General features: G+C 40.7%; 1 protein-coding gene across 3 annotated transcripts in view; it reads left to right on the top strand.

The window, feature by feature from the left end:
* The first annotated feature begins 1 nt into the window (after position 1).
* ATXN7 (ataxin 7) overlaps positions 2–16,641 on the top strand; it is a 136,331-nt gene continuing 119,691 nt past the window's right edge. The window contains exon 1 of one of the 3 annotated variants that reach the window (XM_037738031.1): positions 2–125. The gene's annotated coding sequence lies outside the window, so the exon portion shown is untranslated. Of the gene's footprint in view, positions 126–257; positions 950–16,641 lie in introns of those variants that run through there. The other 2 variants (XM_037738032.1, XM_017527352.2) reach the window with 2 other exon arrangements.

Here is a 16,641-nt window from a genome sequence, read left to right as displayed (position 1 = left end):
GAGTCGGGGCGAAGCTAGGCGGCCGGCGGCGGCCCCGGCTGCAGTCCGGGCCCCCGCCGCCCCCCTTGCCGCCCACGCCCGGCCCACGCCCAGAGGCCGCCCCACAGGCCGCCGCCAGCCGCCAGGTGAGCTCGCCTAGACGCCGCCAGGGCTGCAGGGGCTGCGGGCCGCCCGGAGTCGGGGCCCCAGCTCCTTCCTCGGGAAGGTGACTGCGGCCCCGCCGTCCCATCCAGGCTGACGCCGCTAGGGGTGGGCTCGCTCCGCTGGGGGGTGGGGAGGGTGACGGGGACGCCCGAATCCGGCTGAGCCCGGGAGACACGGGACTAGGGGGCCCGCGGGGGCGCGTCGCTGGGGGTCCCCGCGAAGTTGGCGCCCACGCGCGCCGGGGCGGGTCTCGAACGCCGGCACTTGCCCTGGGCGCGGCCAGCAATCAAAAAAGGCCCCGGGTTCCAGGTCGCGCGGTTCCGGCCCCTGCGGCCGCCCCCTTCCTTCCTGGGCTCGGCGGGTGCGGGAAAAAGGGTGAAAGAGAAACTTGGCGACCTCCGGGAGGAGTTCGCGGAGCGACCGGGAGCGTGTGCCCATCGTCCTCACCCGGCACCCAATTCCCCCACAGAGTCGGGATCTCGTCGATGATCATGATGGGGTGCTTTTATTTATTTTTCTTTTTGATTTTCAAAAAATGTCTATGCAACTGTCCCTATCTTAAGGGGAAGTTGAAAGTGGGGGCGGGGGTACTCAATGAGAAACGTTGCCGTGTGTGTAGTTGTCTGGACCACACTGCAAATTATATTGGCATCTCTTTCCAAAAGTCACTTTAACTTCGATAGCTCTCTTGTAAATGGCAACGTTTAGGTAGTGAGAGGTGGATGAGGAAACAGGCACCAATACAGCTGATTTGACCTCCAATGGGATAGATATGGTGAGCACCAGGATCAAGTCTTGAACCCAGGTTTGTTATTTAATTAAGCCATGTCATTGTTTTCCAATTTTCCCGTCCCCCAAGTAGATCTTGGATCTTCATATCCGGGTTGAAGAAGTTGTGTAGGATAAAACTGGTTGTTTCACTTTCCTTACTAAATTTAGGTACATTCTCTCTGTTTTCCCCAGTTCTTTCAAAGAGGAAGAGTTGCAGATGCAAATGTATTAAAGTGACGTGTGTTTAACCGCTAGTAGAAATGGTAGATGCGAGGCCAGTAACTTCAATAATCCCATTACAGTGTTCTCAAGAATTAGTACTCAAGAATTTGACTTTTGAAACAAAGGCAGAAATTACTTTACATGAAGATTCTGATGTGTAGCTTGCCTTCCCCTAGAGTGTGAAGTTTCCCTGACTGTGAAAAAAATAATGACCTAAAGGCTGTCTGTAGGTGGACATCAAACCCTGTTCAATTCCTTGATTTTAGGAGACAGGGCACTCTAAGAGAAAAATTGTTTTAAATCTTAAGTACTAAAATTGTAAGCTGCAATTGTGAATTGATTGGGGTTCACAATACCATGTGGCATTTTGGTGGGGATAGTTATTATTTAGAAAGTAATTGTCATACGATTAAATGTTCTTTTTAAGTGTTTCTTAATCTTATAATACTGATTTTGAAACAGTATCTAGAGATTTAAAATAATTTTTAATATTTTCATGGGAAAGTATCACTGCCCCTTGTAACTTGAATTTTCAGATTCTGTCAGTTATTCATAGACGGAGTGCTGTTCAAACAATTTTGTTGCATGATGGTAGAAATTTTCTAGAGTAATAAGACCAAGAGGAATTTGAAAGACTTTAAAGTTTCAGCTGTACCTGAAAATAAATATTTCTGTAAGTTATTTTATTTTATATTTTTGAGATAGGATCTTCCTCTGTTGCCTAGGCTGGAGTGCAGTGGCACGATCATCGGGGCGCACTGTAGCCTGGAACTCCTGAGCTCAAGTGATCCTCCCACCTCAGCCTACCAACTAGTTGGGACTACAGGCATGTGCCACGATGCCTGGTTAAGTTTTTTATTTTTATGTTTGTAGAGACATGATCTCACTATGTTGCCCAGCTGGTCTTGAACCCCTGGGCTCAAGCCATCCTCCACTCTCAGCCTCCCAAAGTGCTGGGATTACAGGCTGGAGCCACTGTGTCCGGCCTGAAAGTTCTTGACTCAAATGGTGGAAAACACCTAATTTGAGCTTTTATGAACTTTAAAATCAGCTTTGTCAGCTACATGATTTAATTTGCAATTGCATTGACACAGATCCATTCGTTGAACATTTAAGAATTGTCTTTTCATCATACTGTATAATTCATATATATAAGAGAACATCTTGTAACAAACTTTAGGAGTGGTCTTCTTTTTAAATATTAACCTGCTTATGAATGTTCAAGTAGAATAGACTCAAGCCCTATGCCATACTAGTGTTTCTTCTTTTCTGGGAAGATCTTTATGGGCAGAAACACAGAAATGGAAATAGCAGATTTTAAGAAAATAGATTTGGACTTTGAACTTGTATGACCTTATGTTTATTGATTTACTTGAGCCATAAGATTTGTGTTTTTTTTTTGTTTTGTTTTTTTTTTTTTTAGAGTATGAAAGACTAGTTAAGAGAATTTGTTTGATATTTGCCTTCTGAAAATATAAAAAATAATGAGAGAGCTAGCTATATGGTCTTTATTCTGGTCCTGTGAAATAATGTAAGGATTTTTGTAATATGCTTTTAGAGCAAGGGTTATCCTGGGGGCCTGCGACCCTCCAAGAGTTGGTTTCAAGGGACTCCTGAACCCCCTGTAGTTGTGACCAAAACTTTTTGGTGTATGTGTATTTTTCTGGAGGAGAGTCTGTAGTTGATTTAGAAAAGAGATCCAGGACTTAAAAAAATTAGAGACACATCTTTTTATTGAATAAAATGGGAGTTAGAATGATCTTTTTTCTTTTCTTTTTTTTTTTTTGAAACAAGGTGTCCCTTTGTTGCCCAGGCTGTACTGCAGTGGCATGAACATGGCTCACTGCATCTTTGACCTCCCGGGCTCAAGTGATCTTCCTGCCACAGCCTCCCAAAGTGCTGAGATTACAGGCATGAGCCACCACAGAATGACCATTTTAAAGAGAAAAAACATTTTTGAAAAGTAGATCTATGTGCTCATTACCTGCCTTTTAAGATTATCTTCAGGCTGGGTGTGGTGGCTTATGCCTGTAATCTCAGCAGCTTGGGAGGCCGAGGTCGGTGGATCACTTGAGGTCAGGAGTTCTAGACCAGCCTGTCCAGCATGGTGAAACTCCATCTCTACCAAAAATTAAAAAAAAAAAAAAATTATCTGGGCGTGTTGGCGTGTGCCTGTAATCCGAGCTACTTGGGAGGCTGAGGCAGGAGAATCGCATGAACCCAGGAGGCTGAGGTGGTAGTGAGCCTGGGGAACAGAGTAAGACACTGCCAGAGAGAGAGAGAGAGAGAGAGAGAGAGAGAGAGGGAGGGAGAATCTTCAGACTAGTGAGAGAAAAAGATGTTTTCAAACTAGAGAAAGAAAGAGAGATGTCTTCAGACTAGTAGTGTGTTCTTTGAGGTGTAAAAGTACTTCGATTTTATTCCCACAGTGAAGCACTGCCTATCAGTTGATAAGCCAAGCTGGCCTGACATGCTAGTCATGCATGCCCTGTGGCTGTGTTTTTTAAAAATTATATCTGAAGGCCGGGCGCGGTGGCTCACGCCTGTAATCCCAGCACTTTGGGAGGCCGAGGCAGGTGGATCACAAGGTCAAGAGATCGAGACCATCCTGGTCAACATGGTGAAACCCCGTCTGTACTAAAAATACAAAAAATCAGCTGGGCATGGTGGCACGTGCCTGTAATCCCAGCTTCTCAGGAGGCTGAGGCAGGAGAATTGCCTGAACCCAGGAGGCGAAGGCTGCGGTGAGCTGAGATCATGCCATTGCACTCCAGCCTGGGTAACGAGAGCGAAACTCCGTCTCAAAAAAAAAAAAAAAAATTATATCTGAAAATTCAGACCAGATAGCTAGATGGTGGATAAGCAAAGATTTGATCTTGACACCAGTCCTTGGAGTAAATGGGTCTTTCAGCTCCACTGTCTTCTCTCCAGAAAATTTGAAATTTGACTGAAAGGGAATCATTATAAGAAAATGTGTTTGTGCCTTGGCAAGACAGTAGAACATGATTGGAAAAACCCAGTTTGAGTCAAAATAGACCTGAAATTCAAATTTGGTTTCCTTTATTCACTCTAGCTACTTAACCTGCTTGACTCTTCAGTTACTCGTCTGGATATGCTTAACTAGTAGAGTTGTTGGGCTGTCTAGAAGTTTCCTATATAAAACTCTTAGCCTCTCCTTGACCCACAAGAAGGACTTATAAGCCAGATTTGGGCAACTATTAATAAACATCTGAGGAAACATGTATAGTCACGGTATATGATAATAAGTACATTATTTCCAAATTGATATGAGGAAAATATTAACACTTAAAACATTTTTTTTAAGAAAAAGATTTTCAAAAATTAGTTAGGATTGAGTGGTCCCCAAATGTAGATATTTAGAGGAAATTGGAAAACGATGGTGTATTTGGCAGAGTGGAGGACATGGATGCTCGGCAGGAAGAAACAATAGCCGCCCACCAGCGACAAGATTCTCTCTGTGGGCAAGATTACATTTAACATCTCTTCACTTACAATCTCAATTTAAGAATTAAAATACTGCACATGTGCTTTATAGTCTGTCACCCCTAAAAGTACTTCACCCTACTCCTTTCGTTTTGAGACCTTCGCAGTTACCACAGGGACTTCATGGGTGAAAGTTGTAACTTTGGTTGTCTCATTTTGCTGCCTTTAAAACACCTTCATAGTTGGATAAAGAGTCTGTCAGGACTGAATTGTATTTTTCTTTAAATGCTAAAGTAAGAGAGGGCATTATGAGTCAAAAGAAAGTGTGATATATATGAATAAAATACTGTATAATACTTATAGCCATAAAAGTAAACTTGCTTCTACTATTTCTGTAGTCGTTCCCTTTCCTATCATTTATTTGTGGTGATCATTTATGCCTTCTGCCCTTGGGTTGGATAATGATTATAAACACAGGCTTTAGACTTTGAATCTGGCTTTGATTCTCTTTTCCTGAGCTCTCTGGTTGTGTTCAGCTTGGGCCATAGAACTTATCGGAGTCTAGAGGAGATGACCATTAAATGGGATAATAAATGCAAAAAATTTTGCTTAGTCCTAGGCCCCTAGTGAGTACTCAGAAAGTGGTAGCCATTTTGAAGATAGTTACATTCTCATCTTTAGAAGGAGATCTCATACATCCTTTTATTTTTTTTGAGACGGAGACTCATTGAGGCCGAGGAGGCTGGAATGCAGTGGCTCAATCTTGACTCACTGCAACCTCTACCTCCTAGGGTTCAAGCTCTTCTTGTGCTTCAGCCTCCCGAGTAGCTGGGATTATAGGCATGCACCACCACACCTGGCTCATTTTTGTATTTTTAGTAGAGGGGTTTCTCCCTGCTGGACAGGCTGATCTTGAGTGCCTGACCTCAGGTGATCCACCCACCTCAGCCCTCCAAGGTGCTGGGATTACAGGTGTGAGTCACCACACCTGGCCAGAGATATCATACATTGTTTTTTTTTTTTTTTTTTAAAGAGAATACCTTCATTCACCTTTATTTTCACCTAGACCTTCTGGAAGCATCTTATTTTCAACTCCGAAAAGCCTTTTACATCTTCTTGTTATTATAGGCAGGTATCCCAACATCTTGATGACCTATTGGACTTTTCCATTGTTCTTAGCCAGTGGGGTTGCATTCTGTCTTGGCCTGGCAGGTTATCTCAAAATCTTGGGTATGTCAGGGGCTAAACCAACAAACCTGCACAGGCTTGGAGCTGTGATCCATTAAAAAACTAGGTGATTTTATATCCTAGAACAGAGGTCAGCAAATTTTCTGTAAAGGACCATATAGTAAATATTTTTGACTTTGCCAGCCATCCGGGTCTCTGCACCTACTCAGCTCTGCCATGATAGCAGGAAAACGGCCGTAGATATAAATGAATGGGTATGACTGTGTTCCAAGAAATGTTTGTGGACACTGACATTTGAATTTCATACAATTTTTATATGCCACATAATTTATTTTTTCAACCATTTAAAAATGTAAAAGTCATTCTTAGCTCCTGCTATATACAAATCTTAGCTAGATTTGGTCCATGGGCCATCATTTGCAGAATGCTTGCCTAGAATATTACTTGCGTAGATTTGTGGCATTGCCAAGCAACCACCCCCAACACATGCACACACACATATGTGCACGCATGTACACACACTGCTAGTTTACTTAGCATACACTGCTTTTGGTATGGAAGTTTGAGCTAATGCCGTCATCTTCTTGGATAGAATGAAACTTTAGTCAGTAAGTTGATTTTAGTCATAATGTGTGGCCTTCATTTCTTAGCTCATGCATGATTCTGTCACCAATTAGTTTTATTGTTAAATGTTCTGACCTTGCCCAGTTTTTTTAATAGAGCTTGATGATTGGGCCCTCTCAGATGTGATGGTTTTTGAAGGGAATCAGTGCCTTTGGAGCTGTCTTTTGCTTAATGTTCCTTCTTTGCCCTGGAAGGGAAGTAATTGATACTGGCCCCTCAAGCTGCTAACTAGACATTCTTACCTAAAGGAAATCTGTATCCTGGCCTACCCCATTCCCTTTCTGCATGATATGTTTGGCTCAATAAAGCAAACAAAGATTCCTCTTGTGTTCTAACCCCTGGAGATTAGCTCCAGGATTGGTGTGTACAGAGCATGTAGATATATATGTCTGTGTGTAATTTCATCCTGCCATCACTGAAGCTCTGAGGGCCGCTTCTTTTAGTTTCACCTTTTCACTGTCTCTACTTTTCTCTCTCGGCCATTGTGTAAAGATGCAGATTTGGTGACCTGATAACTGCTCTAACTGATTGGTTTATTTTTTGCTTCCTTTCCTGCTTTTCAGCGTTCTCTACTGATTTGCTTATTTTGCAGCAAGTATATTCTTTTTGGAGTTTACCTTTTCAAAACAACATTGTGCTGAAAATAAAGCCACTAGAAATTATTTGGGTATTTTAGGATTTTTCCCCCTCCAAATGTTAAATACAGTATAAGAGGCATGAGTCAGTATTTTAGATAGAGATAAAATGCAATTTAAAAAATGGTTCGCTATTTTATATAGATATTAGAGATGTAAAACGTGTTCTTACTTTTAGCATTTAAAGGTTTCCTTTTTGTTAAAAAAGTAAATTTGGTACATGTCTTTTGGATGACAGTTTGAGCAATATGAACCCAAAGTCATTACAAAAAAAGAAAAAACGGTTAAATTCACGTCTAGGAATTTAAAGAGACAGTTGGTGAAGTATGCACAGATGTGTGTACCAGACTGCTTACCTCTCCTTTTTTTATAATAACAAAACATAGAAAGTAATCTAAATATCTGGCCCGGCATGGTGGCTCATGCCTGTAATCCCAGCACTTTGGGAGGCCAAGGTGGGCGGATCACCGGAGGTCGGGAGTTTGGAACTAGCCTGACCAACGTGGAGAAACCATGTCAGCTGGGTGTGGTGGCACATGTCTGTAATCCCAGCTACTCTGGAGGCTGAGGCAGGAGAATCACGTGAACCTGGGAGTTGGAGGTTGTAGTGAGCTGAGATCATACCATTGCACTCCAGCCTGAGCAACCAGAGTGAAACTCTGCCTCAAAAAGAAAAAAAAAAGTAAGAGATCAGAATACCTACTGATAAAGGATTAATTAAGTGAATTAGGGCCTATCCATGTGGTGAATGATGCAGTCACTATTTATTCATAGGGAAAAAGGGTGTGAGAATATGTATAACATGGATTTTTTTGAGACAGAGTCTGGTACTGTCACCCAGGCTCTAGTGCAGTACCACGATCTTGGCTCACTGCAGTCTCCACCTCCTGGGTTCAAGCAATTCTTCTGCCGCAGCCTCCCCAGTAGCTGGGACTACAGGCATGTGCTACCACGCCCTGCTAATTTTTTTGTGTTTTTAGTAGAGACAGGATGTTCTCAATCTCCTGACCTTGTGATCCACCCACCTTGGCCTCCCAAAGTGTTGGGATTACAGGTATGAGCCACCTTGTCTGCCCAAGATGGAACTTTTAAAAGAGGGTTTTGGTCATCTTTGAAGTATATGGAAGAAAATACCAGGAGCAAGAATTGTTACAGGGGAGAATCTGTTTTAATTATTAAATTATAATCTAAATTAAAATTATAATTTTGATTATTAAACAGATTATTAAATTATAATCTGTTTTGATTTTAAAAACATGATAATTTAATGTTTTAATTAAGTTATCAATTAAATTGTTACTTTTTTTTCTTAGCCAGTTACCTTCAAATTCAACTCACCTATATTTGCACCTGCATCTTTGTGGTTTAAATATGATAATTTTCGCAAATTTTCATTTTGGCTTTGTAGTATGTTCTGTCTCCAATGCCCTGTATTCTGGTGGAGATATGGTTCATTTGTTTATATGAAATTAGAAACATTGATCTAGCCTTGAAGAATGACAGATGTAACCACACCTGGCTGTGACATAGTGACTCTGTAGACTTTGGGCCTTCGAGTTTGTTACAGGAAATTTTAGGAAATGAATCGAATATAAAGTATAGAGATATCACGATAATTCATGAAGCATGTCTGTCAGTTATCTATTGTTAGCAACCCATTCCAAAACTTTGTGGCTTAAAACACATACCAGTTTATTTGCTCATAAGTAGAGCAGAGCAGTTTTTCCATTGGTAGTGCCTGGCTTGAGGTCACTAATGTGGCTGCAGTCCTTTTAAGTCTCAAGTCAGAACTAGTTAGTCAAGCTGTATCTCTCTGAGCTCCACATAATCTCATCTTCTAGCAGCTACACTAAATTTCCTCACGTGGAGGCACTTTGTCCCAAGAGGGTGAGAACTGCAAGGTTTCTGGAGGCTTAGGCTTAAGAGTCACACCGTATCACTCTGCCGTATTCTGCTTGTCAAAGCAAGTCACAAAGCCAACTCAGATTCAAGGGGTTGGACAAAGACACCCCCTCTTGATGGCAAATGTTGCCAAGTCATATTGCACAGGATAGCCTACAGGAAATTGTTGCAGCCATCAAGGTAACAAAAGCCAGCTTGCTTTTGTTATATTAACTAAACTCCATTTGTTTGCTGTGGCTGATAAAACTCTGCTCTGAGGAACAGTGCTAAGTGGTTTCCTGTGTTATCTTAGTATAACAGCTCTACGTGTAGGTAGTATTATCCCATTTTAAAGGTATGAAAAATGAGCCTTAGGAAGGTTAAGTAACTTGCCCTAAAGCTTTTATCTAGTTAGGAACAGATCTTAAAAGTTAAGGAAAATTTATCTCTCTTCCAGTGTTTTTAATCCCATCACTAAAGAACTTGCATTGGGTTGGGGAGGGAGAAAGGGTGGGAAGTGGGAGGAAGCATACCTTTAAAAATCTCAAAAAAAGTCCATTATCTTAAAATTTTACATGAATTTGGTATTCTACTCCATGATATATCCTTTTTAATTGTAAAAATAATGGTTTAATTACTTGCCAATCAAATTAAAATTTATTCCCCAGTTTTTAAGAAAATGGAATTTTGGCCAGGCGTGGTGGCTCACGCCTGTAATCCAAGCACTTTGGAGGCCAAGGTGGATGGATCACCTGAGATCGGGAGTTCAAGACCAGCCTGACCAACATGGTGAAACCCCGTCTTTAAAAAAAAAAAAAGAAAAAAAAGAAAAAGAAAATGGAATTTTTCTAGACACGGTATATAACAGCTAATCAGCCAGAGATCTTTGGTTGTAAGCAATAGGAAATAAATCTGACTACTTTAAACAAAAAAGAGTTTACTGGAGGGATGTGGTGACAGTAATGCCAAAGAATCAGGCCTCAGAATGAACCAGATGTAGAGCAGCTTCAGGGGTCCAGGTAGCAGGACTCAGTAGACAGTCTTCTTAGGACACAGGAGAACTAACCTCTCCAGCAGTTTTTAATCCCACTCTCTACTGAGAGTGTATCTTTCAGGCCCAGACTGGGTCCTGGCAGGTTCTTTGATTATTGCCTCACTCAGACAGTACCCATTTAGGGGAGTTGTCATTCCCCAGCAGTGGGAATGATGCAGGGCAGGTATAACCAGCAGGTATTTACTATCTGAATGTTTGTGGGCCACTATGTGTGGACTTGTTTTAGACATTGTATCACATATAAGCAACACTGTAATGATCCCTGGTTCACCGCTCTCCTTCCCAATCCCACATCTGAGAGTTTTGTTTTTGAAACATGCTGTCTTTCTGTCACCTAGGCTGAAGTGCAGTGGCACAATAATGACTTACTGCAGCCTTGACCACCTGGCCTCAGCAGTCCTTTCACTGCAGCCTGTCAAGAAGCTGGGGATACAGGTGTGTGCCACCATACCTGGCTAATTAAAAAAAATTTTTTTTTTTCCTTTTTTGTAGAGACTGTGTTATCCAGACTGGTCTCCAATTTCTGGGCTCAAGCCAACCTCCCACCTTGGTATCCCAAAGTGCTAGGATTATAGGTGTGAGCCACCATACCTGACCCCAAGGATGCTTAAACCCCTATCTTAGAAGCATTCCTGTGGCTCTGCACCATCTATTTTTATTTTACCCTACTGGTACTTAACAGTCTAAATGCAATACTACATGTGTTTTTTACATGATAATCTTTTCTAGGAAACATATTATACATTTCCCTGAGTTTTAAAGAAAAGTTTATAGACTCTAATCTTTTATTGGTAACCGAGTCACAATATACCTTTTTATCCAGTATGTAGTGATTCCCTTAGGATCCAGTGAGATAAATAAAGTTTGTGGTCTTTGTGCTAAATTTTCTCAAATTTCTCTGCATTTATTTTTCTGTCTTCTGGTGTCTAAGTGCGTTCACAGTAATTTTGCTAATACTTTAAATAAATATGTTAGACTTTATAGCTTGTAGGCTGATGGAGCAATCTACATTTATTTGGCCTTTTTAAGTTAAGCCACACTTTAAATGATAAAATGTTGTGCATATACATATACAATCTGATTTTATACAGAGCATTTTCATGTATGTTCTCCTGTTTCATTGTATATTCCAATCCTTTGAAGTCAGGGAAGAGCAGGTATTTACTCTTTTTCAGCTGATGATAAGGTTTAGAAAGGGTGATTTCCACTTCAACCTAGGATTATTGCAGAACCCAAGTGTTCTTATGAGGGTGGTTCTAGAACAGTAGTTTACCAACTGCAGAATCCCCTTTTCTGCTGAATTGGAGATGGGTAAACTAATATTTTCCCTCATTTGAGTAATATCCCTAATTGTGATGACATTGGTATGTGTCCTAGTCTGTTCGGGCTACTCTAACAAAACACCATAAACTGGGTAGTTTGTAAACAACCTACATTTGTTTCTTGCAGTTGTGAAGGTTGAGAAGTCCAAGATCAGGGCACCAGCAGATTCTGTGTCTGATGAGGGCTTGTTTCCTGTTTCATAGATGGTGTCACATGGTGGAAGGGGCAAACAAGCTCCTGGGCCTCTTTCGTAATGGCACTAATCCTATTCCTGAGGGTTCTGTCCTCATGACCTAATCACCCCTGAAAAGGTCCCATATCCTGTTACTATCACCTGGAGAGTTAGGATTTTTTTGTTTGTTTTGTTTTTTGTAAAGTTGGGGTTTTGCTGTGTTGTCCAGGCTAGTTTTGAACTCTTGAGTGCAAGTGATTATCCCACATCAGCCTCTCGAGTAGCTGGGACTACAGGCACATGGCATCACACTCAGCTAACTATTTGTCTTTTTAGGTAGACAGGGTCTTGCTATGTTGCCCAGGCTGGTCTTGAACTCCTGAGCTCAAGTAATCCTCCCGCCTCAGCCTCCCAGAGTTCTGGGATTACAGGTGTGAGCCACTGTGCCTGGTCTGGGATTTCAACATGTGAATTTTGGGGGACATAAACATTCCGACCATGACAGTGTGTAATGGTGGTGCCTAGTAGTCTCCTTGGTAATTAGTAGCTGCTGTTTATTCTTGCCTTAGAGGCCAACCATCTTTTTACTTCCCCACAGATAGCCAGTTGAGCACTTGGCTATCTGTGGAGAAGTAAAAAGATGCTTGGCCTCTAAGCATCTGTTTACCCCATCTCTTCTTGCCATGATTAGCTAGTTTTGAAGTACCTCTTGGAGCCCTTCGATCTGGCCTTTTTTTTTTTTTACTTCCCCACGGTGTAATTACACCTTGTGGTTTAGTCACTTGTCCTCTCAGCCCCTGGACTCTTCTTTTAAATGGTCCTGCTGTTTTCTGCTGACAGGTCTATCACTACAAGAGGTTTTGAGAGGAGCACTTGACACTTCTGTTTAATTAAGGTCCCCAGACAGTTTTCTGTTAATTGCAGGGTTGTGTGTTAGGCTCTTTCCCCCCATTACTTTTAAAGTTTCATTGTAGTCTGGATCATAAACTTGTCGGTGGTAGTAATATGGTGGTTCTTGTTTGCCTAGACCTTTTTGTAGATAGACACATCCCAAGACTTCTGTAGCTTTTGGAATCTTGTTATGACATTTAACACTAGTTTTGAAGTTGTCTTTTTTCTAATTTGTTTTAGGCACCGATTTCTACAGCTTCTAATCATGTTTTGATATGCACTAGTCAAAAAACTATTTTTTTCCCGTGCCTTTTTTTTTTTTTTTTTTTTTTTTTTTTTTTTTTTTTTTTTTTGTTTCTTTTTTTTTTTTTGGTCATATCGTTTTTGTAGCTATTCTGAGCTTTTGGAACCCTTGAACTTAATTCTGAAAAGAATGCGAGTAAAGTTCTACATTGAAAAATACATATTTTTCATTTCCTTATACCTTTTTCACTGGTATTTTTAAGTTTTAGGATACTGAGCACAAAGGCATTTTTTAGTGTTTCGGCTCATACTCCTCTTAGCCGCTCTAAGAGGAGATATTTAAGGCTTCATTCTCTGTGCCCGTCACTCCCTCCCCTGTTGATTATTATTGTTGTGGTAGTTATAACTATAAATCGTTTGCAGATCTAAGTTAGAAAAGAGACCACTTGCCATTACGTTAAGACAGTTTAAAGGAATTGCTTGTTCAAATTTACTAGCTTCCTGAAGCTAGTAAAGATGTTTATGGTTTCCAAGATTCCCTGTTATTGTATTTCAACACTACATGACAGTGAATAACACATGTTCAGCTATTATAGATTATGAGGAAAGTTAGATACTAGAAACGATTTTTCAGTACTATAAATGGCACTAAACAGAAAAATCAGTTATCTTAATAAACAGTGGTCCTGATCTGATAGTAGGCAGGTTTCTTGGTGTGTCAGTTCCTTTGGCTAAGGGCCAGCAATGAGTAGCTTTCTTTTCCATAGATCTGGTGTCAAATGTTAATCAGCTGTAGACTGGAAAGTTGTTATTGGCTAGCATTCGTAGTGGGGGAAACACCAGTCTGCTTTTTCTGTCTCTTAGCCATATAACTGCATATGATAGCATCTGTATGGTGTTCTTACAGATAGAAACAGTTGCATTCTTTTTCATTTGTAGTAGGAGTACTTCAGAATATTAAAATAGCGAACTTTGACCTTGAAGCATCTAAATTATCTCAGTTAAGGTGGTGACATATACCAGAAAAAATTTACACCTTAAATTCAATTTAGCATTCTTGTTTTTCACATTTTGAATGGTTTTTAAATTTAAGAACAAAGTCCATAAATGATTGTCCTATTGAAAAATCGTGAATCTCAAAAGCTAAGAAAGGTAATTTAGATTTTAAGTTTCAAGAATTACATAAAATTGGGTCTTAGGGAAAACCTGAAATTCCTGAATGCTTACAGAGGTTTTTGTTTAAAATTTTTTCCTGATTACAAAAATGATAAGTGTTTGTAGAAAACTCAGAAGATTCCACAGATGGAAATAAAAGTTACTCATACTTCTATAACCCAGAGATACCACTATTAACATTTGATGTATATCCACCCAGAGGTTTATAGAGTTCGCCAATAAAATATGCTTTAAAATGAATACTTAGAAGTAAGGGTAGAAGAGTGGTAGAAATGGATACATAGTGTGAACTAAATTTTTTTTAATCCTACTGCTTGTCAGACTGCCTGTCAGGTGTTGCCTTCAGCGTGATGAGAGCTGCCTGGCTCTTTGACCTGCTTTGGCTGATTTGCAGCAGAACATCTTTTCTATAGACAGCGGTCTGTATCTGTCTGTGCCTTTAGCTTCTTGTCCTCTCCAAATGCCTGCTGGTTGCAGAGGGAGAAGTTTGGGGTCCTTGTTGGAGTGGCTTATTGACATGAACCATATCAGTTCTTATCAATCCCCTGGAAAAATTGTTTAAATCAGCTCTTATATAAAAGAATGCCCCAATATTCAGAAATATGGTATCCTTCAGATTACTTGCACCTAGTAACAGCAAGGTAGAGTATTTAGAGACTCCCAGGTGATTTCAATTTAACATCTAATCTCAAATCCGGTCGCCTTGGTAAGAGAAAAATCCAGAGAAGGAGCTCAAAGCAGATTATGGTATAAGCGTATGCCAGTCCTCTTCTGTGGAAAAAGAAAAGTGCTAATCTGGTCAGAACTGTTAAAGAGACAGGCAAGGCTGAGCACAGCAGAATTCTCTCATCCTGTTCATCTTTTGCATTAGTGCAGAAGAAAGATTTATCCCAGGATGAAAGAGAAAGAAGGAAGGATGGCAGGCAAGTGGCTAGTAATATGAGATGGTTGGTTCTCTTTCTGTCTGCCTGGGCTAGTGGTAAGCAGGTCTTTAGGTTTGAGAAACTAGCAAAGTGAAGTGACACAGGGCAACTTCCCCAGGCAGTGATACAACTTCATGGTATTCAGTGTGAAAATACAAAGCTGACTTTGATTCCTTGCCATAAGCTAGAGGAAACCCAGGAGAAGTAGGAGGCAGTGCCATTTCTTTGTAAACATTTTATTCTTGACAAGTAACAGACTCCTACCTAGAGAATTGTCAGTGTTGGCCTCTCCACTCTGCCAGCTGTCTTTCCAGAGCACTCTCAGTATTCGCCTGCACTGACCAGTTTAAAAGGTGTCTTTTCTGCTCACATGCCGTCCTTGGTATGAAGGAATTACTTTGCAAGATGAATAACCATTGTGATAACTGCTCACATGCAAAGGAGAGAGATTGCTGATTTTACAAGCGTATGGTTTGCATTCTTAGATCTGGCAGGAAAAAGAGTCCAACTCAGATGGTTTAAGAGACTTTAATGAAAGAATTATTTTTAGAAGACTGGGCAGAGTTGAGGATGATGTGGGTTTGTCATCTAGAAACCAACAGCAGTGGCAAGCTGTTATCACTGCTAGGTCTGAGGGAGCAAAGAGGAGTTTAGTGAGAGCTGGAGCCTTAGTGGATGGGCTGTTACACAGGGGCTGTAGTACTGGAAGTATTTACCACTGCCAGAAAATGCAGCCCAGAGCAGGAAGGGAACAAGGAGGGAATATTCTCCTCTCAGACTTTATTCTTTGCTCTTTGATCTTTTCCCAGTGGCTCCTATTGGCCATACTCACCTGGAAGCTGGCCAGCAGGTGAGTCTGTGATGCTGCCCATAGCGGTGAGCCTCTTGGGACTCAGCAGGGCAGAAAGTTGGTCTGGGGTTGGAAAGGGGATCAGACCAAATTATACCATACCCTATAGCATATTCTTCATCTTACTTTCATCATTTTATCTCATCATCCTCATCTCCTGAAATCCCAAAATAAACCTTAAGGCATGTGAACTATTGATTATTACTCAGTTCTATCTTTTAATATAAATAGCCCAAAGAGTTACCCTACTCTTATCAGAGTAATTAAATATTCAAGGAGAATCCGAACAGTTCTCAGAAGAATTGGAAAATCACTGAAAGACCTTCTGTTGGGGCATTTTGTTCTTGGTTAAAATTAAACTAACATTTAAAAAAAATATGCACATGAACTGTACAAGTGATTTATTTTAATATCTAAAACTTTTAATGACGTATTGCTGAAATGTGTTTTTTATTATTAAGTTTAAGGTGCAAAAGGAAAGTGCAACTTAAGTCCTTATACATTATCCCTTCAGAACTTTTTTTTTTTTTTTTTTTGAGATAAGAGTCTCATTCTGTAGCTCAGGCTGGAGTACAAGGGTGTGATCTCAGCTCACTGCAACCTCTGCCTCCCGGGTTCAAATGATTCTTCTGCCTCAGCCTCCGGAGTAGCTGGGCTTACAGGTGTGAGCCACCACACCTGATTTTTGTATTTTTAGTAGAGCTGGGATTTCACTATGTTGGCCAGGCTGGTCTAGAACTTCTGACCTCAGGTGATCTATATAAGGTGGAATGAATTAGCAAACAGATTCTTATTGCACCAACCTTGAAATATAAGAACAGATTTTTAGCCTATCAAAGAGAGCCTGTTTTAGCCCATAACTTTATTGAGCCTTGAAGTTTGAGAAAAATGCGAAGATGAATATTTACTCTGTTCTCCAGAAATTTATGACTAAATAGAGAAAAGAGATCCATGCCTACCTATAATAATCAGTGTTTTAATAAAAGCACCAGCTGTGGGATTAAAAAAGAGGGAAAAGTGATGTAGTCTGTCTTTATCAGAGATTCTTTCAGACAGGTCACAAATATTTATCAAAAGTCTACAGTTGCCATGCCCTAGAA

Source organism: Cebus imitator, unplaced genomic scaffold (genome assembly GCF_001604975.1).
Source record: "Cebus imitator isolate Cc_AM_T3 unplaced genomic scaffold, Cebus_imitator-1.0 Scaffold48, whole genome shotgun sequence".
NCBI classification, from domain to species: Eukaryota; Metazoa; Chordata; class Mammalia; order Primates; family Cebidae; genus Cebus; species Cebus imitator.
The sequence above is the reverse complement of the archived record's forward strand: the minus strand, read 5'-3'. Positions and strand labels throughout refer to the sequence as shown.